Source organism: Hesperophylax consimilis, chromosome 27 (genome assembly GCF_061612785.1).
Source record: "Hesperophylax consimilis isolate HC1 chromosome 27, BYU_Hcon_1.0, whole genome shotgun sequence".
In the NCBI taxonomy this organism is placed as follows: domain Eukaryota; kingdom Metazoa; phylum Arthropoda; class Insecta; order Trichoptera; family Limnephilidae; genus Hesperophylax; species Hesperophylax consimilis.
The window spans coordinates 13711283-13737254 of NC_142862.1; the positions used below are offsets into that span (position 1 = coordinate 13711283).

General features: G+C 33.9%; 1 protein-coding gene across 4 annotated transcripts in view; it reads left to right on the forward strand.

The window, feature by feature from the left end:
* Positions 1-566: 566 nt before the first annotated feature.
* LOC149410621 (PTB domain-containing adapter protein ced-6-like) overlaps positions 567-25972 on the forward strand; it is a 163299-nt gene continuing 137893 nt past the window's right edge. For 2 of the 4 annotated variants that reach the window (XM_089648311.1, XM_089648308.1), the window contains exons 1-2: positions 567-778; positions 3543-3616. The gene's annotated coding sequence lies outside the window, so the exon portion shown is untranslated. Of the gene's footprint in view, positions 779-3498; positions 3617-25972 lie in introns of all 4 variants that reach the window. The other 2 variants (XM_089648309.1, XM_089648310.1) reach the window with 2 other exon arrangements.

Genomic DNA, 25972 nt, shown 5'->3' on the forward strand with positions numbered 1-25972 from the left:
AAACGTTTTTTTTTCTCGAAAATTTGTTTTTTTGTAAAAAAAACGTAAAAAAAACGCGTTGGACTCAAAAGTTACGAGCCATCACTGGTCATGTCATGAGTCAGAATTACTAGGTATGAGTCGATGCATGAATGTGAATTAAGGAAGGAGAGTGTGCCTAGACAGAGTTGTGAAGCGTTCCATCCTCTCTGCCTACCTCTTCAGGAAAACGACGTGATGGATAGTTAGTTTGCTCCTCTTTTCTTTCTCCATCCATCCACACAGTGGCGGCTCTAACACTTTTGCGGTTTAAGATATTCGGCATTTTTTTTCTTTCCTTTATTAGGTTTAGGGAATATCTGGCCACTTGTTAGGTACATTTAGGTCTTCACCAGTCTTAAATCATTAAAAAATAAGAATGCCCCTGGCTTTAGTCTGTTAAAAGTCTTGTGCGGTAGCGCATGAGGTTTGCGAGAAAGGGAAGTAAATTGCCACTCTTCTCAGCCCACACATTTTGAGGACTGCTTCTATCGTGTGAAAGTATATTATACCTACCGTTGTTTTCGTTTCAGTAACCGCTTGAAGTGGGGGCAGAGTACCAACTACAACTAGCAGTACCTCTGTACTCTGTACAATTCCATTTTACATTTCAAATTCAGTTCTCGATTGGCCACCGCCAGGCACAGTCCACGCCGCTCGCTCCGCTGGGCTGATCTCCGCCTGAACAGACCAAAACTCAACAAAAACGCTAGAAAACTATTCGGAAACAGTGTAAAGCGACGCAAACACGTTCAAAACCGTACGTTCTAAATATATTAACCAACAAATCTCGCTTTCAATCCTTTTAAAACAGTAAAACCCGTACATTTTGTACTGGGAATCGGGTTATTGTTGTACAATTATTATTATTGTACGCGCATAGTGAATAATGTCTTAAAAAGTTACCTTTCAGTTCAGACAAAGGCGGTATTAGTTTTTGCAGGCTGCCTTTTGTTCGTTTGGGACTATGTTACATTGTTTGAACAGGAAGTAAATATGTCATGACGTATTGAAAAACTCTTTTTCGCTGTTATTATTGTAGTTAGACTCTCTGTGTTTTTTTTTCTATCGTGCAAACTTGTTCCAAGGGGCGAATTCCTGAACTCTCGACGGAGATGGTTCTTTTTTTTCGTCAGCTGCGAAGAGTCAGTCCGTTCGCCGACGGAATTTGCATTCAAAGCCATTTATAACTATTTTATTGAATAGTAGGTACTTAGTTTTGTAGGATTCGAATTAGATTTCTCGAATGATTACATACAAGCGTATCTAGCTAATGTCTTATTTTTCACTGTAATAATTATTGTAGATCCAATTAAAACAAAAAAGTACATTATTGTAACCGTTATAATGCACAATATTCTTGTATTGCTGTTAGTTTAACTTTCGCTACGATCGAAACACGAGTTAGACGGCCGGCATAGTCCAGTGGTAACGCATTGGACTGCCATTCCGAAGGTCGCGGGTTCGAACCCGGCGTGCGCAAATAAATTTTATTTGATTAATTTGTGTTATTTCACAATTAATTAATTAAAATAATATATAGTATATTTGCGGCACGTTCCAGAGTGGAAGATACTACCAGTATCGCCCTGGTGTAAGACCACCATTCAGAATTGAAACGTTGCTCCAAATGGCTTTAGCCGTGTTTAGTGACTAGATCTGAATAGCCAGGTACTTCCCCACCTTCCTCTTTCCCTTCCCCACTTACCTTCAGCCTCACAACATCCCCCAATTGGGGATGTCATAGTCTCACTGGCTCCAGACGGGAGCAGTTGGGACTCTTGTGAGGTAATCACTATAAAAAAAAAAAAAAAAAAACGAGTTTTCCGAAAACCGGTCGACATTTTAAATAGTTTAATGATTTGGTATAAATCTGAATTAATTAATATATTATCATGTTCATATTTCATAAAAGTAGTAATAAACGGACAAAACTTCTACGAAGGGGTTTTCCTACAGCTTCTATGAAACTTAATTTCAAATCAAAACTTTTCATATGCCATCAATAGATTGAAATATTTAAACGCACGTTCGTTCTTTATTTTCATCGTTCAAATCAATCGAACATAAAATTCTAGAAAATATTAATTATGCTGTACCTAGTTGTCTAGTTAGCCCATTTTATATCGTTTTTAACATCGAGATTTCTCGTTCTATCGATGTTGTTTTTGTTGAAACAGTTGTCAGTCAATATCAGATGCAAAACTGCAGCCAAAACACTTGTTTGAAAACAATTACTACTCCAAGAGACTTAACAGCTGTCAAAGCAATAGTAATAAAACATGTTTCGTCTATTCATTTGTATTTGCGATGAAATACTCGACATATTGATTCCCGGATTTGACAGTGATATTATATATTGTTGATTTTTGTTATAAACACTTTATTTTATAAACTATTTCAATTCAACAGTGTACGCATTAAGGCGATGCACTACGTCGTGTAATATTTTAAATTGGACCGCTATCAATAACAACCCTTACGTAGATGGCGATAAGGTTTAAATTCCCGCTTTGGCTGCACCTGTTTTGATTTATGCAAGAAAAAAACATGGCCAAAAAGTGCCTTTTGTTTTATTTTGTGGATGTTCAGGCATAAATATTATTTTTTTTTCGATCATTTTATAAATAACTTAATTTTCCACACTATACAATAAAATCATAACCGAAAATGGGTTCGTAAGTAGGAGATTTTGAACTTTAAAGCAGTTTTCATAGGCCTTATACATTATTTTTTTCTGGGTTTATAAAAAGACTTATCTAAAAAATACTCGATTTTTTCAAAGGCCAAGGTGTAATCTACTCGCAGTATTTAATTAAAGTATCTGAAACATTTCTAGGCGACCAAATTTTCAAACCAAAAACACATGATTTTGCATTACTACGTATGGCATCGCCTTAATGTTAAATCACTATTTGATTAATCTTTATAACGAATTGGTGTACATTATGAATACAAAAAAATATGATTTAGATAAATTGAAGGTTTTTCTATCGTTTCGCTTGAGTAGAATACAAAGAAAAAATAAATTACTCAATAAAAAAATATAAATGTAAGCTACTAAAAAATATTTTTTTTCAATAGAAATTTATGAACGCGTAAAGGAAACAGCTTAAAAAAATACAGTATTATAGAAAAGATTATCTGTGACAGTTTCACTTGATTAACTATTTTGCTTTCTTATAAAATTATTTATAAAATAAATAAAAACTAGTTTGGTGCTTGAAATCGAACGTTTCTAGACTCCGTTTGTCAAGCGATTTTAATTCCTATTGCCTACATTATAAGGTATACCAAGAATATACACATTTTTGGCTTGTAGCTTCCTCTTAAGCTCTTCTGGCATTTCACTGTGCTGGGCAAGAGACATTCTTTGTTTTCAAATCATTCATTATTGAATTCCGTATGTCTAACCATAGGGCTTTTTTAAAGACATTAATTTTTGATTGAAGTACCTAATGCAAAATAAATGTTTTTTAGGTAACATTCCGTGGATTAATTATTGTTTTGTATTGTCATAACAGTAAAGTGTCGAGTGCTAACCAAGTGTTCCTGAATCTATAACCCTCTTCACCGGATATATTTGGATTATTGAAAGGTAAGAAATACACATTTAAAATTGTGAGCCATTGTTTTGGAGAACGTTCATTACACATTTTTATACACATTAGAAAAAGGAATATATTGTAAACCATTTTTTTTAGAGAATGGTTATTATACATTTTTATATGCATTTTTAAAAATTATAGATTTTTTTGGAGAGTAGTCATTATACATTTTTATACAAACTTTAAATTTTTTTTTTTTTTTTTTAGTCATAATGAATTTTTATACACACATAAAAAAAAATTTTTTTTTGAGAAAAGTCATAATTCATTTTTATACACACTTTTCAAAATTTATTGATTTTTTGGAGAAGAGTCATTGTACATTTTTATACACACTTTTTAAAATTTATTGAATTTTTTGAGGATCTTCATTATGTATTTTTATATACACTTTAAAAAACTTATTGAATTTATTGTAAGCCATTTTTTGGAAAATGGACAAATTCATCTAAAAAATTCGTATTTATTTTAATTTTAAAGTTCTATATTTTCGTCATTAATACTTGTTTTTTTTTCAATGTTTCCGACTGTCAACCCTTCAGGGGTGTTCTAGGCCATCATTTCAAATTATGGAGAAAGGGAATGATTTAACTTAAGATTTAACCAAGATTTGAAATGTCACACACGTAAACTATAAAAAACAAGGAAACTATATTGTTTAATTATTTCAAATACATATTTGAAATCGTATGACTGCAGTATTTTTAAAGTTTGATTTGTGTTGGTACTAAACTACTACATATAAATATGTAAACGTGTATTGTGATTATTGAATCACGTCATAACGTATTTACTGTTGTTTTTAGTTACTGTGTGGGTGGAAAAGTAGTCAGGGCTATTCCATTAGCACCTTTATTCGGTTCCATAAAAAAATAGCCGTCGCGGGACGTCTAGCAAACATGTGAAACATCGAAATTTATTTTTATTAGAGAAAATGAAAATAATAATATTTGGATGATTTGTATACCGCAGTTATTTGCTTGAAATCGAACGTTTCTAGACTCCGTTTGTCAAGTGATTTTAATGCCTATTTCCTACGATATAAGTATACCAAGAATATACACATTTTAGCTTGTAGCTTCCTCTTAATGAACTCACCCTTGCTTAGCAATGCGTTTTTGTAAATATTTAACAGGGTGTCCGGGGGTAAAGTGCGCTAACTTCGGGGGTTGATTCTAAATGATTTTAGAAGTGAAAAAGATTTTTTTTTGAATTTACAATGTTTTAAGGTAGTTTTTAGATAAAAAGTTGAATTCTTTGTACGGGGAAATAAATATTCTTATGGAAAAATATGTTTGTATGGGAAAATAAACATTTGAATTACGACATAAGTTATTCATCTTCTTTACTTCTACCATTATGTAGAATCAACCCCCCCCCCGTCACCAATCACCAATCAATCACCCCCGGACACCTTGTATATTAAATACGTTATCTCCGACTATATTGAAAAGATGAATCCCTCTAGGCACTCTTCAACCTTATTAAAAGGGACGATACATCTCGATATCAGTGTCAGGTTTCTGACTGCGATTTCTGTAAGACCTCGCTTGAAGGGACGACACATCTCACTACCAGGATTAGGTCTCTAGACTTCGACCGGTTCGGGATCTCTGCTCATTCAAGGCCATGCGCCCGCTTATATAGGCCGTCCGTTGTACATCATTTGGTAGGTAGCGTGGAGCTGGCCACTGATAAGTTGGTTAATAATATGCGTTACCAGTATGAGATCTACGATTTTCTGCGTTCGTCGATAGATTGCGCGGTTTCGTCCTGTTACAATAAAATGTTCATTTAATTATTTTGTAAGGTATTCGGGTTATATAGATTTTTTAAAGAAGACGCCTAAAAACTAGATCAAAGTATTATTATTATCCCTAATTGGGTTACGTTATGAGGAGGGGGAGAAGATGAGGTAGAGGGAGGTGGTGAAGTACCTGGCTATTCAGATCTGGTCACCAAACATGCTTAAAGCAATTTAAATCAACATTTCTGAGCAGTGGTCATTTACCAGGACGATACTTAGCATCTTCCACTCTGACTTCACGCCTTTGAAATCCGGTTCCCCGGCGACTGCAGAATCTGACCGGTCACTTTACGCCTCTGATAGCAAGCTAAAGTATTGCATCACTCTGTCATTACGACTTGATAATCATGATTAAAAAAGTGTTTTGGCAAATTGGGCACCAAAATATTAACGTCAGGTGGCATCAGACGTAATTCGATGAATAAACCCGTCCTACCAGTAACCCGCTATACCCACCTACCGGTTTAATAAAATATAATGTACAATGTACATGCACATTGTTGCTCTAAATATATTTATGAATTTATTAAAAATTTTCTGCAAACATTTAACCTTTCAAGGCTCGGAAGGACATTACTAGTCACAAGCAACATATTCCATCAGAGTCTCCGAAGGACAGATCTGACCGGGGCGTCTATAAATTATAAAAGTTGTTTTTCTTTAAAGCGGAGATATGTGATTCGCTTCATCGCTAGATACAAAATAATTACTCGTCCCGGTTTGTTTAAAATATTTATACTTGATTCCATGGATAAAATAAAAAAAAGTGTGATTACAAATTAGCGGAATTTTTTCGTCGAGGTAAAAAAATATTTTTGCTGTACAAGAGGATAAAATTGAAGTCTCAGTTTTCTTACTAACCCCGCCCAAAAGGAACGTGTTTTCTAAATAATAATGAATTCTTTCAAAATTATGGAAGTTTCTTGTCAAAATATGACGTTAAATTTTTTTACTAAAATGTTGATATTAAATTTTTATTATTTATAAATATCAATGTTTATTTCAAATACAAACACCCGAAGGGTAGTTTTATCTATTGTATAAAATGGTATTTGTTTTTACGACAACTTCATAAATAAGAAATAAATAACACATTTAAAATACCCCGGTAGTCTTTTAATTTCACCGTCGTTGGGACTTTGTTGTAGGTAAAAATATTTAAAAGTCTGAAGGGATAAATGTCTCGGCATAGTCCTGAGTAATCCTGGCTGTGGTGAAAGCAAATAAGTTTTTATAGTGAAAAGTTACGCAGCATTTTTAACTTCGAAGATTAGGAATATGCATGCAATAAATGATCGATTAGTCATACGATTTTTATTACGACCGCTCAATCTATAATCACACAGATATTCAAACAATAATCGTACTATTGCAAGTACCCAATCAATAATCGTACTATTACAAGTACGCAATCAATAATCATACTATTACAAGTACGCAATCAATAATCATACTATATAGCAAGTACCCATCAATAATCGTACTATTACAAGTACGCAATCAATAATCATACTATTACAAGTACGCAATCAATAATCGTACTATTACGCATTTGTTTTCATCCTATGTAATTATTAATTCGTAGGTAGAACCGTGAAAATTGGACAGTACAATTTTTTTAGTTTTAGGTTTTTTTTATTTTTATTTATTTTTTTATTAAAAACAAAAAAATAATAAATATAATACAGTTATTAATTACATAATATATGTATTTGATGTACCCCCATAAATAAGCAGGGCTTGTGTGTATGGGGGGTGTTGTTATATTGGTTTAAATTTGATATGATTCAGTTCAAGTGTTCTGAATACTTTTTAAGGTGGTTTTTAAATTCTTTAATATTTGTATTCATGTTTCTAATTTTTTCTGGTAATGAGTTAAAAAAATTAACTCCGAGATATTTATTATTGAACTGCCCTATTGTTTTTTTTACATTTCGGAGTAGAAAGTGTTGAAGTGTGTCTAAGATTTCTGTTATTTATAATTTTTTTTTGTATTGAAATGTTCTGTTCATATGAACAGGGGGCCTAGTCTGTACCCTTTTTAGTCACGTCACAAACGGTGTTATAAAATTCCTTGTGTTCCGGTGCTATACACTCGGTAAATATTTATAAATTGTAATTATTTGATGCAATCACTGATGTATTATATTTATATGAGACATGAACCGAAAAAATAAGTTCTGATTTTTGACCTCCAACTGACCTCCAACTCTCCCAACGCTGTAACTAAAACTACTGATTCCGGTCTACGTGCACCGCTTATCGCGTTCTCATACTGGAACATGTTTCGAGATATTTAGTATGCAGTAGAACCTCTAATTGTAACTCCATGCATGCAAGACATAAATGTATTGCCAAGGAATACTTAAAATATGATCTCTGTGTTTAGTATGTTTACACAGATGAATTAGTAATTAGAGACGATGTTCATTCAGTTGACAGCACCGGCAAGGAAAGGTTAAACCACGAACTTACTGGTTTGTTCCCGAAAGATACAGAGTAGCAGAAAAACTTCCGGCATGTTTTTCTAGTAAATAATCACTATCCGTATCGGCGATGTTGCCACGGTAATTTGCTAGAAAAGACTAATGCGTTTTTTTTCTCCCAAGATGAACAAGGTTTACTTACATTTTTTTCAAAAATACTATCATTATTGGGTTATTATGCCGTGTTGCGCTTTCTAATTGTTTAGTCAACGTTTCGGACAGCTTTTCAGTGTCCATCAACGCGTCAATCCTCTTAGGCCCAGTATTTCAGTATTTATTTATTACTCTTCACAGAACGTGAAGCATAATTTTCCACATAATAATCAACCTCACTAGGACTACGCCTGTATTAAGGCGATGCACTACGTCGTGTAATATATTAAATTGAGCCGCTATCAATAACAACCCTTACGTAGATGGCGATAAGGTTTAAATTCCCGCTTAACACCATCCACCTGTTTTGATTTATGCAAGAAAAAACATGGCCAAAAAGTGCCTTTTATTTTATTTTGTGGATGTTCAGGCATAAATAATTTTTTTTGATCATTTTATGAATAACTTAATTTGCCAAATTTTACAATAAAACCATAACCGAAAATGGGTTCTTAAGTAGGAGATTTTGAACTTTAAAACAGTTTTCAAAGGCCTTTACATTATTTTTTTTCTGAGCTTATAAAAAGACTTATTTTAAAATACTCGATCATTTCGAAGGCCAAGATGTATTCTACTCGCAGTATTTAATTAAAGCCTCTGAAACTTTTCTAGGCGACCAAATTTTCAAACCAAAAACACATGATTTTGCATTACTACGTATGGCATCGCCTTAATAAATTAATGTAGATTTTGGCGTGTAGCATTCAAGTACTGGATACCAGGAACTATAAAGCTTAGCCTGTTTGTCTTTGTTATTTAAAAAAATATATTTAACTGTGATATGCAATTATTGCTTTTGGTTTATCTATACCGTTAATATTAAATAAATAACCCATATCTATAATAAATAATAACCCAAAAATGAATCACGATAATACTGTTGGCCGTGAAAATCTCAAATCATATTTGTTCAAATGTTGTTTGGTGAATAAGTTAGGTCCGGGGTACAGGCACCAGTAATGAGTAACGGGCTGTCTTTGCCGACGGTAAAAACCATTTTCTCCTGGAAACTCTCATTATTCTATTTTAGTCTCGGCTAGTTCGTCGCGGACCTTACCTTAAGTTTGGACATAAGAAATTTAGAGGATGCAGCACAATAATAATATTTGGCTGATTTATATAGCGCCGTTTTTGTGAAAACGCATGGGTTTTTTCGTGATCATGTTTCATCAACGTGATCACGTTTCATCAACATGATCACGTTTCATCAACATGATCACACGTGATCATGTTTCATTGATGTGATCATGTTTCATCAACATGTTTTTTCGTGATCATGTTTCATCAATCATGTTTCATTAACATGAGTTTTTTCTTGTTTAAAAAGAACTCCCAAATAAATTGAACCCAGGTCCTCTTCCTAGCCGTGGAAGTGCTCTGACAACTGAGCTAAATCAACCATATCAACCTCATTTTTAACCTGAGAGCTACCAACATTATCTTCATTTTCTAAAGGCGATATAAGCTCTAATAACAGAGGTTTGCTCGACGCTCAATCGGAGACTTAAGATTTTGAACAAACGAACATTTATAGGATGGGCTGTTTCGCAAAATTTGAACAAATCATCAAATTTCAACGTTCATTTTCGGGTTTTGTGAAAGTCCTATTCAAGTTCTGTTATTATATCATTACAGGCTAGTTGCTTGACAGAACTGAAATAATAACAGAACTTGAAAAAATCTTTCACCAAACTTGAAAATTAACTTTGAAGTTTGAAGAATTCTTCAAATTCTCTGAAACAACCAGAGAATACATTTTTTATTTATATAGATTTTTGTATGAAACGATAAAAAGTGAGATGACCATAACGTTTGTAATACAATAGTTTGTCTATAATATTTGTATAATAAAATAAGTGTGTTTTTATATATTTTTTCTTTATCAGTAATTTTAGTTGCAAAAAACGTAAAACAAACAATTTTTTATTTTTCATGTTTGTTTAATAATTCATATTTCACAAAATATGTGTTTATTTCTAATAATAAAATATGTGAGCGTATTTCATTACCTTTCTAAAACAGTTTTTAGTTTTCGGATACGTTCGGAAATATTCCATTTATTAGAAAATAAACAAATGAAGTGGAAATTTATAAAATGGTTTGTTCGTTTGTTAGTTCCTCATTTGGCCGCCTGCGAAGTTAAGTAGAATATCAATATGTAGACATACCCATGCATAAATCATTTATCTTGAAACGTTTTCCCTTCGACTTCTCCATAATTCTTCTGCCTTCTAAACGGGCAAGGCACCTAGAGGTGGCGTGCGGTGAAATCGCGATTTCTAAATCGTACGATTTTATTTGTAGTAATATAATAATGGAAATAATAAAATTATTGCTTGGACTATCGGCCGAAATGTATCGCCGGGTTGACAAAGGTCCCCGTATTGGGTTTAAATTAATACTATTTAGGCTGGTCTACGACTCGAGAAAGTTTATTTGTATTTTCTCGATTGCGATATATAATTATAATTACGTCCGGCGAAGAAATACGCAGGCGAATACTGATTTCGTAATACGTTCGATCGGATATGCTCGTATGCACTCGACAGGATCTGCTACGTTATGTTTCGGTCAGCACTCTTGATTTTAGCTTCCGAGGTTTGGAAGCTTAATGCCAAATCACTATTTTGATTAATGTTTATAACGAATTGGTGTACATTACTGTAGTGTTTGGTGATTTAGGTTCGGGCAGGTTCGGGTTCTACCGAACATAACCGAACGCTACCAACGGCCTCCGATTACATTGTCGGGTCGCGAGGAGCTCATTCTCTCGAAGAATAGTCGAATACATTCGAATACAGTGGAATACTTTCGATTACAGTACAATGGAGTCCGGTACGGTAAAATACTGTTCAATACAAATACAGTAAAATACTGTTTACACACAGTAAAATTCAGTCAAATACAGTAATTATAAATAAAATAAAATATAATTCTATTCAGCAAAATAAAGTCAGATACAGAATACTGTCAAACACAATAAAGGTCAATTACGGTCGCACTTAGTCAAATACGATCAAATATGATCAAATACAATCAAACACCATCAAACACAATTAATTATAAGCAATAATTAGTCGCCTGAAATATCAATAGAAAATACAAATTGAAAATATCTCCCGAATAAAAATAAATGCCGCCAACGGGAATTGAACCCGAACCTTCTGATGTCCGGTCAGGTGATCTGAACCACTGAGCTATGTCGGCTAATTTCCAATCCGCCAAATAATTCAATATGTACTAATACCTCAATCAATAATTACTTATTATATTTGGTTCAATTCCCGTTGGCGGTATTTATTTTTACTCGTGAGATATTTTCAATTGTAACCGGATAAATCGTCACAATGATAATTCATCACATCTTTGAAAAGTTATATAAAGTCATGGAAAGTGATGAAACAAAAAAATTATTAACTGGGTTATGTAGGTTAGGTTAAAAAAAAATTTTTTTCACTGTTTCTAATGACTTTATATCACTTTTTCAAAGTGTGTTGAATTGTCACTGTGTTGAGTTATCATGGAACCATTTTCAATTTGTATTGATATTTCAGGCGACTAATTATTGTTCACAATTATTTGTTATCCTTTGTGCTATGCATAAAACCTTGTCTTATAAACGTTAGTTTATCATTAAAAATCACAATCAAGCACAGTTAAACATGGCCTAAACACACAGTCGAAATCAGTGAATATAATTTGAAAAAGTTGTGTAAAATATAGTATTTGAATTGGTCTTTCACCGTTTCATGCGAATATTAAATAAATTGCTGATAGAAAATATAACTTGTTCATAATTTTTTTATTTCATTTTTAGGTTGTTGAAATCGAGCGTGTTGGTTGGTGAAAATGCCCAAGTAATGTAGGTTAGCCTCGCTTTTGCGCAAAATTCCGTTTTTATTTCCTCACAAATAATTTACGAGTGTATTATGAATAAAGCCAACAAATAATAGGTGAGTCATTCAATAGTTGGGTGTGATTGACGGCCCTCCACGCTAACGACAAAATTCACGTAAACCACTCGTGGAACGAATGATTCAATCGAAGATTTAAGTCGTAAATCGAAATTGCAGCTCTGACTACAAACATATTTTTCCATCGGTTTGTGGGAATATTGCGTCACCAATTTGGGACTGAAGGTAGTGGGGAAAGGAAGGAGATAAGAAAGGGAAGGTTGGTAGGTACCTGGCTATTCAGGGGAAGATGCTCCGATGAACTAGCGTTATTGATCCCTTCGGCGAGGGTGCACAAAGAAAAATGATTATTGCGGATTTATTAAAATCCGGTTAAAATTGAGATTGCAGGCCGTTTCCTGTTAAACGTTTAGTACAGAGGTTCCCAAAGTGGTCTATATGGACCCCCAGGGGTCGATATCGGCATGCTGGGGGTATATGTCACGAAGAAAAAAATTTGGGGGTCCACGAGATTCAAATGGGGGTACATACGAGCGAACCCCCATTTACCTCAAGTCAACATTTAGGAGTTCCGTAAATGACACAATAGACCTAACACAAATATAATTGACTGAGAAATTACTTACTTGACATTTGTATTTTTATATTTCGTAAAGTTGTTAATTGAGGTATATAAATAGAGTCTACGTTCCTTTTCTCGTCAGAATTAATATATTCAAGCAAAACATTGCACATTGGAAGCCGCGAATTTTCCTAGTTCCCCAGCGTGTTTTTGAAAAACGTCCAGGGTAATAATGACGTTCAACATTTAAATGCACTTCACACAGACTTCAAAACTAAGTTTGAGGACATTTTGACTTTGGAAATGCAACGTTGAAGAATCGGATATCATGTGACAAAAAGAACTGACCGGAATAAGCACTGACAAAGAACTTAAGGGGCAGTTCTGTAGGGCTGGCTCAAGAAAGAAATTCCCGTTGCTTATCCTGCTTCATTTTCATTTGGTGAAATACCTCACAAGGGTGCCCCTGTCTGCACAATGTAAAGACAGAGCAACTATACCGCCACCCGGTTGTTGGGCAGGCAAGAGAAGGGAATATTTTTACTAAAAAAATAAATGATTATCTCATGGGACGTTAATAGTTTTAGGAAAATTCAATATTTGGCAGGCAGGGGATCTACGGAATTTTTTTTTTGTCAAGTTGGTCTACGGGGCAAAAAAGTTTGGGAACCTCTGGTTTAGTACATTCGTAATATATAGGAACACGTGTTCATGCACCTGCATTTTTTCTGATAATATACAATGACGAAATGCGAAAATATTTTTGTAAATACGTGTTCCGACATCGCGAAAATACATTAGTGTATTAATGAAAGTTTATTAGGAAACCAATCCATTAATTCGTTGAAGGCCTACAATCCCGTTTTTAACCGGATTACGAATAATTTGAAGAAATTCTTAATAGATTAGCAATATGTCATACTAGTGAGTTTTCTCCACATTCTTACACTTTTGACATTTGTCACTTCAAGACCCATGTTCACTCCTTCCTCTCTTTAATAAGACACTCCACACAGCATTCCTCAAGATGAGATTGGTAAAGGCCAATGGAAAACTGCAAAACACAAGGCTAGACCTATTTCAAGCAATGGTTTCAACAGGGCGAACTGATAGAGATATACTGATGTCAGCATTTTAACCACTACGCCCGGCCTGCTGACGCCACCTCATTTCAAGGTTCTGCTTGGTCATGCCAGGCATCTTTAGGATTGATATTGCACTGTACATTCTTTGATAATGAATTCAGCTTGTATTAATAAAATAAATGTCCGATGTTAAGTACTGGTGTGCGGATTATTTATCATGACTAGTTGGTTATGCTAGCAGCTGATTCTCAAGGTGACTTGTGCATTGGGAAAGAGCTAAAATCTTCACCCACGTAAACATTGCATTATTTATTTTTCTTTTTTAACAGCAGTAAAATATCGTTATAAATTACTAGCTGATATATACCCGGGGTTGCCGAGGGTTATCCTTAGTAGATAAACACACCATCGTGACTTTTTCTGAAGACCTTTTTTAAGATATACAATTTCGTAGTTCATTATTTTGATGCATCTCATAAGGTTTAGCCAGCATTAACAATGTAAACGCCCGAAAATATATTTTTAAAGACTTCACAAAGCATTGACTTTTCTCTACCTTCTGTAAATATAAATTACATGTATTGTATAGATAAACCTTCAGGAAGAAATTATCTAAATGATAGTGAAAACCTTATTAAAATCGTTTTCTTAGTTTAGACGAACTAAGCGCACAAACCGACGGCAACTTTGTTTTATACTATTTAGAGATTTAAAATATTTAAAGTTTATTTTTCTGATTCTGATCATTGACGGCTTCCTTGATAGAGTGATAATGCTATCGACTAGCGATCCGAAGGTTGCATGTTCAAATCACGGCGTTCACAAGTAATTTATTTTTTTACTTTCAAAGAAAATTTACATTGGATGATACATTTTGAATGTTATTTCAACCGCCATGCTTGGGATGCTTCTAGATGGCGGTTGGGGTGGAAGATACTCACAGTATCGCCCTGGTGTAAGACCACCATTCAGAATTGAAACTTTCCTTGAAATGGCTTTGACCATGTTTGGTGACCAGACCTGAATAGCCAGATATTTACCCATCTTCCTCTTCCCCGTCTCCTTCCCCTCCCCACTACCTTCAGTGTCACAACATACCCCAATTGGGGATGCCATACTCTCAATGGCTCCAGACTTTTGGGAGTAGTTTGGACTTTTGTGCGGTTTCAAATAAACAAGTAATTGAAATTGACATTTTCGTATCTAATTTCGAAATAGGGGGACCCTGCGTTTAAGGTCCCTGGTTAAGTAATATTTTAGGTGGGCAGTACCTACCTACTGAACGTCACACAGTGGGCTGAAAATCGCCTTTCATAGACATAGAGACTTGATTTTTCAAGGGTCTTTTTTTGGCTAGAAATGGATTCTGCTGATCATTACTATGCTATAAAATTTCGTATGAAGCGATTTCGTGTACAAATGAAGAAGTTGTCATTTTTTTAAGAAAAAATTGTATGGCACTGACATTAAAAATGAGGCTATCTCTGGAATCATAAGGTCCTTAAAGTATCAGCAGATACTTTAAAGATTTAAGATCAGCAGAATCCATTTCTAGCCCAAAAAAATACCCTTGAAAATTCAAGTCTCTATGTCTATGAAAGGTGATTTTCAGCCCACTGTGCGTCGCTTCGTTTAGCTTCCACAATGTTATGCTACGTATACATACGCGAGCCGAACTGCCGAACTGGACCTCAATTTATAGGAAAGGAATGCCGCTTGCATTTACTTGGTTACTTTTCCGTAATTCGTGGCTCGTTTCGCGTTTAAGTTCGCAGATGTATACTTACCATTATATGAAATATGAAGGATTTTATGTGGGTATTATTAATATTTACGAAAATTATTTTAAATATCATTATTTTCAAAAATCGTAAATGCAAAAAAGCGCTCATTATTGTCATTCATTGTTGAATTAAAAGTTTATTTAAAAAAAATGCATCTTAAAAACGGTAGTTATAGGTAAAAATTTACCCTAATTTGTTCTTATTAAATGAAAACCAAAATTTCCTCTGAAATCATGAGATTTGTAAGTAGGTTCTTAAATACCTACCATCTTGAAACGGAAATCGAACGTACAAACAAATTTACAGACAGACGGAAAGCAAAACGGTCGTGGTAACCTAATTGTAACCACGTACAATAATGTTATGATAATGTAAGCTTTTGTTAACGTCTAACTGGCCCATTATAATCAGAAGGTTCATTTCATAATGGTCATCTACTGTCACAGAGGTAGATAACATTTTTCTGAAATAAAAAAGCGAAATTATTTATTGATTAATTACTTTTGGCCCTGGTTTCAAAAATCTCCTAAATTCTTTATTGACTGAGCCAACTGAATTTTTCTTTTAACTCGACCATTTGGATTTTATCTGTCTATAATTTTTTTTAGTTATATTCCGGTTCCAGTTTAAGATGGTGGCCTTGTTGTATACTACTTTTTTTTACCGTCGACATGCCAGGCGATTCGTATTAAAACGAACATTCATATTCTACGCAAAAAGTCCCACAATGGACAGCGCTGCAAACCTTTGCCTTACTTAAGGCGAAGCTTAATGCTAAATTATTTTGATTAATCTTTATAACTAATTGGTGTACATTATGAATAAAAAACTATGCTTTAGATAAATTGAAGGTTTTCCTATCGTTTTCCTTTAGTAGAATACAAATAAAATAATAAATTACTCAATAAAAAATCTCTTTTTTCAATAGAAATGTATGAAAGCGTAAAGGAAACAACTTTTTAAAAATACAGTATTATAGCTAAAATTATCTGTGACAGTTTCACTTTATTACCTTTTTTGCTTTCTTATAAAATTATTTAAAAAATAAATAAAAACCAGTTTTGTGCTTGAAATCGAACGTTTCGAGACTCCGTTTGTCAATCGATTTTAGTGCCTATTACCTACGATATAAGGCATACCAAGAATATACACATTTGTGGCTTGTATTGTCTTAAGCGAAGTTTACTTTTGGGTTCATGGTCCGGTTATTTAATTCGCGCTCTTCGATGATCCATGTACGACTGATGTCATAGTTTATTCTCGAACTCTCCTGGTGCCAAAAATATGATCACGTGGTTTGCCTCCAGCTAGTCGAAATGATACCCAGATTTCATGTTAGGGCAAGTCTATCAATTTAGATGTCTATGATTTTACCAAACTATTATTATTGCTTCATTTCTAGGAGGCTTTTTGTACACCAGCAAAAACAGTAAATATAGGGTGATAAGGGACGTACTTAACTTACTAACCAGTGATTCATGACATCATTTGGAGTAAAAAATGCAATTAATATTTTGGTCTCCGGTGAATTGTGTGATTTTTTTTTTCAAAATATAAAAAAAAATTTGAAACTATTCGGGAGTCACTCCCCCAAGTACCCGCCCAATACCCTACATCGGCCCTAGCTGTCCAATTCCTACTGATTTTCTATATTTTTCGTTGAAACACAAAAAAAAAACATTGAAAATGTCACCGGAGCATTTGCATTTTTTATGCAAAATAATGAATCACTGGTTAAAGTAAGTCAAATACGTCCCTTAACTCCCTTTATAATAATATTATTATTTTGACTAATTTGTACGTGCATGTTATTGTGTAGCATAACCATCAGCATGTCTCTTCAGTACCGCCGTGACATAGAATTAAGTAAAAACACCTGCCGCAGTGCGTATTTGTACGCGGTTCGCGTTGGTTGGCGTTTTCAGCTATTCCAAAACCGCTGCGTTTAATCGCAGTGCGTGCTAAGCCTAAAATTGATCTTATTGGCCTTATTTATTGCTGAAAAGGTAAGCACATTTGGGGAGAGTTGATGTTGCGTTCCCCTGGTCAACAATATGCACGCGGTTGGTGTAACCATTGCATTTTAATGACTGCACTGGCCTTGCATGTCGTACCTACTGCTAATATTACACAAGCCACAATATCAAAATGCAAACAAATGCTTGATGATAAGAGAATTGAAGGATTCAGGGGGAATGACAATTAATGACAATGATTATCATTATTTTGCGGACCTTTGACCTCACAAAACTTATGACAAATCATGATAGCCTTAAAAATCCGAGAAAAAATGTCCAATTTAGATACAAATCCCGATTAGAAAACTGATGTACTAACTAGACACCATTAACAATGTACAAAAAAGCCAACAATTGCAACAGCACTTAATTAATAAAAGTTGCGTTTAATCAGGGTTATTAAAAAAAGTCATATCGCTTAGTTTTACCATTATTATAGCGTATTACTTAGCAGTGTTACGTAGATTCGTTACGAAGCGAATTAAGCTAAGCTTAGTTAAAACTAGCTATATGGATATTGCGTTTAACGTTTAATTTTAAAATAATACTCATTTAGATATCAATTTATACCAAACCTATTATTTATCAAAAAGATATCTGTCTTTTATGTATTTAACATAACATCATTTTAAGTTAGCAGTGTAATTTTATGATTTTTGTGTATAAAATTTACATTTTAAATAGGTTTTTAATCGTCAAGGTCGATCTAAATCTGGGCAGACGCTCCGCTTGGCTGGGCCGATCTACTTCAGGAGGAAACTGCTCATTAAAACTATCCAATTAATTGAAGGTCTGAGGAAAAAAACTTATTTACGTATTTGATGAGACGCCTTGAATTTAATTGCTTTCATGACAGAATTCAGGGAAGTTGTTCCTCTAGCGAAGTGAATGTATTTAGGTAAAGTAACTGATTTTAAAAATGCGTCTGTTTCCCACCCAAACTTAGTGGGTTCAATTCCTCTCCAAGTACAGTAGTAGTTTCATTGCACAAGCTACATTTTCCGCTCACAGTGAGAACAGTAAACGCTTAATATTGTCAGGTTATTCCTAACCCGGGAATGTTTACCATTCTTTATTAAAAGAAAGAAAGTAAGGAATGTTGTTTGTACTGTATATCAATAAAGCGACCTTGTTATAACAGCATACGATTGTATAAGAATAAGCCTGAAATTAAATACAGGGTTTTCCAATAAGAGGTGTTATTTTGAATAGCCCGCTATTTCGGTAGATGTTACTTTTGAATCTGTCATTTTTTAACATTTGACAAGTAAAAACTACGCCATTCATAAAAATGGAACGATACACGCTTCAACAACGCATTGAAATTATTAAAATTCACTTGAGTGAATCAAATGCAAATCATCTTGAATGATGAGGCCCATTTCCACCTCGGTGGTTTCGTCAACAAGCAAAATTGTCGCATCTGGGGCTCGGAAAACCCAAGAGTTATTGTTGAAAAGCCTCTTTATCCTCGACGTGTGACTGTCATTGGACCTTAATTTTTCGAAAATGAGGCTGGAGCAACAGTTACGGTGAATGGATTGCGCTATCGAGAGATGATTAATGATTTTTTATGGCCGGAATTGGATGGTATTGATCTGGACAACGTTTACTTTCAACAAGACGGCGCTACGTGCCACACAAGCAACGAAACCATTGATCGTTTACGATTGAATACCAAAATAAACCCTGTATAATAATTAGGTTATTGTCCATTATAACCGTGAACTCGCTGTTGCCGTGATCGTTCTAACCGAGTTTGACTGTAGTTTTATCTGGAACTCTGTTCTTTTTTAGTTAATGTTTCCGGAGTGAATATTTAAAGAAGAAACAGCTCACTAACTAACTAACTGCCTTTTTTGTATGTTCATACAGAATAAGAGTCTCAAATACTTTGAGTGAGTGGGACTGTGACATCCTCGGTTGAATGGAGTAGGGAGAGGAAGGAGATGTGAAGAGGAATGTTTGAATGCAAATCTTGCAATTGGAAATGAATCCACTTCCCGACATCCGATCGAACTGAAATTCGGCAGATAGACTCGATGTCGATCACAATGCATTCTTCCAAATTATGGTAGCAATCACGCATACACATTCAGAATGAAAACATCTGAATATTCAGACCTGCCAGAAAACACTTCTAAAGCCATTTTATGAATTGTGTTATTTCACCTTCCACACTATCGGAATATTGTCTAGAGTTATACAATTATAGGTGCTATTGTATCATATCTTGTCGAAATGTGTTCCATCTTACTGGATTCAGTAGATTTAGTTAGAGCGTTGGAGGTCAGTTGGAGGTAAAAAAGTGAAACCTCTTTTTTCGCTTCATGTCTCATCTAAATATATTACATCAACGATGTAAGCTATAAATCTAAAAAAATAGAATATACAGCACAACCAACATAAAATAGAATATACAGTCCAGTCAACATAAAATATAATGAATATACAGCACAGCCAACATAAAATAGAATATACAGCACAGCCAACATAAAATAGAATATACAGCACAGTCAACATAAAATAGAATGAATATACAGCACAGCCAACATAAAATAGAATATACAGCACAGCCAACATAAAATAAAATATACAGCACAGCCAACATAAAATATAATATACAGCACAGCCAACATAAAATAAAATATACAGCACGGCCAACATAAAATAGAATATACAGCACAGCCAACATAAAATAGAATATACAGCACAGCCAACATAAAATATATCATTCAGCACAGCCAACATAAAATAGAATATACAGCACAGCCAACATAAAATATATCATACAGCAAAGCCAACATAAAATAGAATATACAGCACAGCCAACATAAAATAGAATATACAGCACAGTCAACATAAAATATAACATACAGCACAGCCAACATAAAATAGAATATAACTTTTTAAGATATACCTGCTTCTTCGAGGAGACGATTAATAAAAATATTCAATATGAGGTATTTAGCGAACATTAATAATTAGAAATGAAAAGGTGGAAATTATGTAGAATAAATTACTTAATAGGTAGCAGTGTAACGTTTTCCATTTTACGATTTATATCTTCGATTGAATCTTTGACTACCTTATATATTTACAAGACTTTGTTCACTGGCGTGAAGAGCCGTTCAACTTATTAAATAAATAATTGGAGGCTTGAAGAAAAAAACCACTTCATTAGTGCTCTAAAAATAGCATGGAAAAAATTGGAAATAAATGGAAAAAAAGCAAATCAAAGTTGTTCGTAGTTTGGCTAAGTAGGTATTGTTTATGTTCTAAAGGTCGTCAAATCAACGTTCAATGACACCTTGAACTGTCAACGTTCAGCTCTGAAGTCACGGATTTTGCACGGCCTTAAAAAATCATCAATAATAATAATAATAAAAGCAACAAAAAATTGTCTAGAGCAATTTTTTACTTTAAAAAAATGTTCCAACCAATTTAAACTATGTCATCCCAAATTGTGTTATGTTGAGGCTGAAGGTAGCGGGGAGGGAGGAGATGGGGAAGAGGAAGATGAGAAAGTACCTGGTTATTCAGATCTGATCAACAAACACGGCCAAAGCCATTTTAAGCAACGTTTCAATTCCACTATTCCACGTCAAATACGCAAAGAAATAATTGTTTTTAACTTTCAACGTCATAAATTCTGAAACTTTCAAGCATATGTTGAACCGTTAAAAAATATATTGTGGCGCCACAAGTTTGCCCAAGATTTTTCATTTATTATTAAAAAAAATGTAATGAGACTAGAACTAGTATTAAGATAATTTATTATTTAAATTTAAGGATTTAACGACACAACAATCAATGTATTTGTCTTGTATTCACTCTTGCCTCTCTGTAAACTTATATTTTATGATCATATTTTTATATTCAGCTACAATAACTCCTAGAAAGTCGAATTTTTAAATCTTACCTCTAGTTCAGTGAAAAACCACGAGCCGCCCCTCCTGCTGCAGGAAGCTCTGCGGTAACTTTTCTTTCCGATACAAGCGTCGGTATTACGTGCAATATACAACTAATCTATTGGTGGTAAGCCTGTACAAACATATCTCTATGATTATGTGTCCATATCATTTAATTAATTAGCGATTACCAAGAAATCACCGTTTAGCAACATTCGAATTCTTCGACTAAAGTGTCGTTATTAGAATTCCTATTTCTAATGAAATGGTGATTTATAAATCTATATCGTAATTTAATTATTTATCTTATTGTTTATCATACTCGTTGGCTCATATTAGTGGAAGATTGAGTAGACAGAGTGGATGGAACAAATGGCTTTAGACGTGTTGGTCGACTAGATCGCGGAATTGCCAGGTACGTCTCAACATTCCTCTTCCCCGTATCGTTATCTTCCCCGTATCGTTCTCTTCGCCGTATCGTTCTCTTCGCCGTTTACTTCGGCCAATTTGGGGATGCGCTAGTTGGAGCTAGGGGAGCAGCAGTTGGAACTCTTCGGCGATATTCACATAAAAAAGTTTTAACTTCTTGGGCCTAGACAAAATAATGTCATGTCATCAAGCAGATTTGAATCGAACATACGCAATTAAAAATATTAAATTCAAACATTGCTAAAGTTTTTTTAAATCGCTTGGTAATCATAGAGCTACATAGTTAGAGGGCTATTGCGAACGAATATCTCGTCGAAACGTGTTCCACTATTAGAACACTATGAGCGGTGTGCGTAGACCGGATTCATTAGTTTTTGATATCCTTGGGAGCGTTGGAGGTCAATTGGAGGTAAAAAAAGTATAACTCGTCTCTCGTTTTCTCGTCTATATACAACAATGTGGCCAATTGTTTTTTTGGTTGTTTTCTAAACTGTATTTACCGCATTTTCCGAAAAAAACAAACAATTTAACTAGACAAATGTAGGTATTATAAAAAACATTGTCACGAAAAATAATTTATACAAATATTGGCAAACCTTGACCGGGTGAACTGTTTGGCGGTTTTGTTTCATTGATATTTTTTTTCAAATTATACGGGAGAGTCTATGGTTAACTTTTTAACGCAAAGAGAAAGCTTGGTGTTCTCTCTTTCTAAATCTGTTTATATTAGATGTCTGACAATAATAGAAAATGAGATAGAATGAGTTGTACGACGGTGACAGATATAGCACTAAGTGACCCGAGTAGTTTATTATAAGTGTTATCATTCTTTTTTATCATCGATAAGTTAGTCGTTGTTTTCTACATAATATTATTTTCTTTCTGGTAATAATTTCTGAGCTTTTCACAATTTTCATCGATGTAATTAATATTGCAAATAAAAAAAAGTTTTACGCAGATTCCTAGTGTCGCCGTTCTAAAGTTGTCCAATTAATAAATGGTACCTATCTAATTAATTAGGAGACTGCCATCGGACGGTGGTGTTTAAAGTGGCGCCACAAGAAGAAAGTGGTCAGATTCGCATTATCTGCATTTATCATTTATCCGCACACACGGTACACCGGAATTTCCGCAGAGATTATATTCAATTAACTAAATTGGTCAAAGTAACTATTTGTATCGGACTCCACTTGCATTTAATATTCTTCCAGATTTGTATTATGTCCTTCAATGCCTTGGGTAAATTTTAATAAAAGGATTTTTACGATATCTATGCTGACTGAAGAGGGCTATAATATGTTTTCATCTTTGTCCTTTCTTAAATAATGAGATTTTTTAACCCCTAAATACTCTGATATTTTTCAATCCACATCTCTTAGGAGAACCGTTAGAATACATATTCAGCGGTAAATATTTTTACATGACGTGAGGCTGAAGGGAATGGAAAGGTTTAGGAGATTTGGCTATTCAGATATTGTCACCAAATAGGTGTAAAGCCATTTCAAGCAACAACGTTTCGTTTCTTAAAGGTGGTCTTTCACCAGGGCGCTATCGAACTACTTACTCTTACGTTGTTGTAAAGTGGAAATACGACATCATTAGGTCCAGCGAGTAGTACTGCGTACTGCCTCCGGGAACGGTGCAAGGAAATGGATATCCTGTTAGTTATGTCATTGGCGAATATCTTTTAAGAAAATATTGTGAAAATGTAACGTATTAATAATATATCTACGATTTTTTGCTTTCTGATAAGTGCAAGGATTTTTAAATGTATATAGGTATTTTTGTTGAATCAAAAATGATTTGAGACCTTTATGCATGTTATTGAAATCGGACATCCTTGAAAAGTTGTTGAAACGTCCGGCGTGGCTATCAGGCGAAACGGAAGCAGACGATTCTATTTTGAAATAAAACGATCGAGAATTCCGGATGTGGATGGTGCAAGGAGCAGTGGCGGATGTGCATTTATTGTAGGTACGTACTAGACCATTTACAGAGTGGTAGATACTCTCAATATTGCCCTGGTGAAATACAATTGCTTGGAATGGCTTTAACAATAGATCGATAAATAATAAATAGCAAGGTACTTTTCAACTTTCTTCTACCCGATGGGGTGATGTCCTACCCCCCACCTCCCATCAGCTTCACAACATAACCCAATTGGGAATGTAACGGTCCCACAAGAACTCTAGTACGGTATTCATATAAAAAATTAAAATAAATCATTTTTAGTGCATATTTGTAAAGCATATTTTAATGGGTACTTATAATCCGATATTATCTATTATTGAGTAATGAGTTATACCATAACAGTTGTAACTTATCGGTTCATGACTACCACCCAGTGGCGGGCAGTACCGTAAGAAAAGTTAAATTAAAATTTATGATCAAGTTGTTTGTTTGTCTACGAATTTAGTAGGAATTTGTGCGTTTATTAATGTATTCGATTGGCCACAGAAATCAGCAAAAGATGACAATACAATGGCAAGTTTTCCATAAAATATTATTCAATGAAGAATTCACCCCAGAACTGTAAAAAAACCCCGATTTTTTGTTTTGTGTAATTTTTTAATAAATTTAATTATTTTTTACATGTTGTCTTACTGTAGTAGGTAAAGACACATCCTTAACTGTTTTCATTTTTTCTATATACAATATATACATGTCATATACAATGTACAGACGTGAACAGATTATTAGATTTAAAAAATACATTAATGTCTTATATCTAGTACAACATCCCTTTGTTAAGCCACAGCATACCCAATTTCTACCGATTTATAACAAGTTTCTCGTTGACTCTTTGAAGTTTTTAAGTTCCAATAAATGTTATTTGAGAAGATAATATCTATACATTTGTAATGTCGAAACGTTCATAATATGAAATTCCCTCGATAGAAAAAAATCGCAAAGTAAGATCCATAAATGATTAAAAACACGTTTTATTCTGTTATTTAATATGTTATAGGCATGAAAATATTCACAGTGTATTTTTAAATGCAACTAAAGCATTTGTCAAGAGATTTTTTTCTGTATTTCAAACGGTCCGATTTATTAAAAAAATCACAATTTTCGCTTAATTATTATCGTTTTTTTAATATTAGCGCGCTCCATCTAACAATCGTATTTATGTATCTCCCTTTCAAACCATCTTTGAACGCTTACTACGGGGCCTTAAGAAGCAATTTAATCCTGGTCGGCATGCTATGAATAAAATTTTTTGCACCTTTTTTTAAAGTTTATTTCTTGTTTGTGATGCCATACTTGAATAAGTTACCTTTTTTTCTTCCATTCTTTCATAATCTTCGATAGATTTTCGATGGGGTTCATGTTCATATCGGAGCTATTTCCAGGCCATGGAAGCGTTGGAATTACATGCATATTTTGAAGATATTTGTGGAGAAAAGGGAGCCTTGTTGTTCATAAATGTTCAATCACCATATAAATATTTTGTGTGATTTTAAAAATTACCTCCTAAGATGAAAAACATGCGAATTTGTGTTTTGAGTTTAATAATCTTTACTCGAATACACTCCGATTTTGCCGAAAATTAATAAATAAATAAATAAACCCAGACTACTTTTAGTCGTAGAGCATTGTACGCCACTGCACCACCCATAACTATTCGAGAACATCTCATCTAAAGTAGCAATGACTTCTCGTGAGTCTTCAGTTCCCAGTTCCCAGTATGTCTTTTGTTCAAAGTTGTGCATAAATTTATGAAATTCACCGTTAGTCTTGTCGATTCCAATGTCCAATGCAATAGGGGTACAAAGATCGTGGCACGAGAACCAGTCGAGCTACTTAAAAGTGACATTTAAGGCTTCGTAGTAAGCGTTTAAATATAATAAGTAAATTGTTTGAAGGGGAGATATAATACGCATGTTAGAGGGAGCGCACGAATATTGATAAAAAAACGATAATAATTCACAGGCGTAAGCGAAAATATTTAATAAAGTATGACTTATTTAAAATTAAGCAAAAATCTCTCCACAAGTGTCTCAAATAACATTTAAAGAAACGCTGTGATTTTTTTCATTTACTTTGCAATTTTTTTTGTATATACACAATTTATTATATTTAATTTTTCTACTCAGCAAATGTAGAGATTATCTTAAAAAAACAACATATTTTTTTAAGAGCTTAAAACTTTGTTCAAGGGAAATGTGTTATAAATCGGTAGAAATTCGGAATGCC